Source organism: Pipistrellus kuhlii, unplaced genomic scaffold, assembly GCF_014108245.1.
Source record: "Pipistrellus kuhlii isolate mPipKuh1 unplaced genomic scaffold, mPipKuh1.p scaffold_m20_p_38, whole genome shotgun sequence".
Lineage (NCBI taxonomy): Eukaryota > Metazoa > Chordata > Mammalia > Chiroptera > Vespertilionidae > Pipistrellus > Pipistrellus kuhlii.
This window is the reverse complement of record NW_023425538.1, coordinates 5,172,556-5,175,904: the sequence shown is the minus strand read 5'-3', so window position 1 is coordinate 5,175,904 and position 3,349 is coordinate 5,172,556.

Sequence of the window (3,349 nt, the reverse complement as noted above, 5' to 3'; positions counted from 1 at the left end):
ATTTATTGTTAAATGAAAATAAAAGAAATTTATTACCTGTATACGGTACGGTAGTTCTGTAGTTGTCAACACAAACCAGACAAACTGTGAATCCTACAGTATAAAGAATTTACTCATTTATTCAATGACAATCATGTCATCATCTTCTGGAACATCATCATAACAATCCAATTCCTGAATTTCCTGGTGAATTTCTGTGACTCCATTTCTTTCAGAATCAGTGGACCAAATCTCTCATGTTTAGCCTGGGGGGGGGGGGAGGGAGAGGCTTATTTTCGGGGGGATGCCTTATATTTCACTCAGAAGGAAACCTGTAAGTAGGTCTTATTTTATTTTTTAAAAATATATTTTATTGATTTTCTACAGAGAGGAAGGGAGATAGATAGAGAGCCAGAAACGTCGATGAGAGAGAAACACCGACCAGCTGCCTCTTGCACACCCCCCACCGGGGATGTGCCCGCAATCAACGCACATGCTCGTGACCGGAATTGAACCCGGGACCTTTCAGTCCACAGACCGACGCTCTACCACTGAGCCAAACAGGAGTAGGTCTTATTTTCGGAGGATGTCTTATTTTCAGGGAAACACGGTAGTTTCACTGATTCTTAAAATATTTTTTCTGGTCTCTATTTTGTTTATTTCTATTCTGATCTTTATTATTTTCTTTCTTCAGCTAACTTTGGGCTTAGTTTGTTCTTCTTTTTCTATTCCCTTGAGGTGTAAAGTGAGGTTACTTGAGTTGTTTCTTAATGTCAGCATTTATTGCAATAAGCTTCCTTTTTAGAACTGCTTTTGTAGCATCCCATAGATTTCAACATGTTGTGTTTTCATTTTTGTTTGATTTGAGATATTTTTTATTTTCTGTTGGATTTCTTTTTTTTTTTTTAACCTGTTTGTTGTTCAGGAGCATACTGTTTAATCTCCACACAGTTGTCAATTTTCCAGTTTCCTCCTGTTATTGATTTTTGGTTTCATACCACTGTATTCCAAAAAGATACTTATGATTTCAATCTTCTTAAAATTGTTAAGACTTGTTTTGTGGCCTATCCTGGAGAATACTCTCTGTGTCCTTGAGAAGAATGTGTATTCAGCTGTTGTTGGATGGAATATTCTGTATATGTGTGTTATTTTTATTTGGTCTAAAGGATGGTTCAATTTCAATGTTTCCTTGTTGATTTTCTATTTGGATAATCTACCCATTGTTGAAAGTGGGACGTTGAAATTTCAAATACTTTTATCATATTTCTGTCTATTTCTCCCTTCAGATCTGTTAACATATGCTTAATATAGTTAGGGGTGCCAATGTTGAGTGCATATATATTTAATTTATTATATATGTTGACCCCTTATCATTTTATAATGTTTGTCTTTGTCTCTTGTTACCATTTTGACTTGATGTCTATTTTGTCTGATATATTTATAGCAACCCCTGTTCTCTTTTGGTTTTCATTTGCATGGAATATCTTTTTTCATCCATTAACTTTGAGTCTATATTTTTCCTTAAAACTGAAGTGAATCTCTTGTAGGCAGCATTTAATTAAGTCTTGTTTTTTTTATTTACCCAACCAGCTATTCTATGTCTTTTGATTGGAGAAGTCAATCCATTAACATTTAGAGATATTATTTAGGTAAGAACTTACTATTGCCATCTTTTAAAATTCTTTTTGGCCATTTTTGTAGATCCATTTTTCTTTTCTTCCTTTCTTGCTTTCTTCCTTTGTAAATGGAGATTTTTCATAGTGATATGCTTTGATTCCCTTTTCTTTATCTTTTATGTATGTATTGAACATTTTTGTTTTGTGTTGCCCATGAGGCTTACATAAAATATCATATACATATAGTTTTTAGCTCACTGATTCTGTCTTCTGCATGCTCAAGTCTGCTTCTGAAGCTTTCTATTGAATTAGTTAATTTTTCAGCTCCAAAATTTCTTTGTTTTTGTTTTCTATATCATTGTAGAACTTCTCGTTTAGTTCTTGTATTGTTTTCCTGATATCATTAAATTATTTATCCATGTTCTCTTGTAGTTCTCTAAACATTTGTTGAATAATTATTTTGAATTCTTTGTTGGATAATTCCCAGATCTCTATTTTTTTTAGGGCCAGTTACTGAAGTTTTGCTATATGCCTTTCATGGGAACATGTTTTTCTGATTCTTTATAATTCCTATAGCCATCCATAGGTGTCTGCAAATTTGAAGAAGCAATCACTTCTTCCAGACTTTATGGACTGAGCTCACTAAGGAAAGCCTTTCATCTGAGGGTGGAGGCACATTAGATGACATTGTGACCTTTGCCTTAGTGGTGCAGGGTGCCAAGTGTGACAGTATATGGCAGCGCCAGGTCTAGGGAAGTTTGTCGTCTCTTCATCTCAGGACACTAGTGTCCACAGTACCAAAACTGTGTGTTCCTTGGTGAGCAAAACAGGGAATCTGCAGTGACTGTAAAAGCTGTTGTGATCCTAACTGACACCTCCAGCTTTGCTATGTTGGCATCATGGTAAGCAGTGGTGGGGGCCAGAGCTGGTGGTGTGCACATACTTGGCTATAGGGTGCCAGCTGCAAGTATCTGTATAATGGGGCCAGTTTCAGACATCCTCATAGTCGTAGGGAAGATAGCAAGGCCTGGGAACAACTATAAACTCACTGGTAGCTACAAAGGTTATGACTATTGACATGTTCATCTGTGGCTACCCACTCTCACTCTGGGCTAGCACACTGTAGTGGAGACTGTTGGTGGTTTGAGACTAAAGGTGTACAGGTGCAAATCTGGAGGACTAGCTATAGATGGGCATGGTTATACTGGCCAGTGACAGAGGGCAGGGCCTGAAATGAGCCCACAAGCAGCTATGGGGTTCTTGGTTGTTGGTATGCTCACCTGTGGCTGCATACTCTCCCCCTGTGCTTGCAGGCTGCAGTGGAGACCAGTGATTAACGGCAAGCTAATGGTATAGAAGTACACAGTTGGTGTCTTGCACTTCTGAAGCTCAGAAGCATGAGCTGGCTGTGAGCATGGCTCTCAGGATCTGGTAAGAGTGGAAAGGGACTCTGGCAGCTGGCATGTTACATTTGCCCAGCCACAGAGACCTCAGTGACATCAGGTGAAGGTCTAGGTCTCCAGTGGGAGTGTTGAGGGGAAGGGAGCAGGGAGAGACTGAGGTTGCTGGTGGGGTACATGTGAGATAAGCCTTGGAGAAATCTGCAGAGTCTATTGCAACTGTGCTGACCATTGGCTTCATGAGTGGTGAAATATGCCTAGGTTTTCTTCAGAACAGGTCTCCAAACCACAGTTGCTTCTGCTATATGACTGTTAATAATAGCCTATGCTTTTCTTCCTTGTTTCTAGCTGACG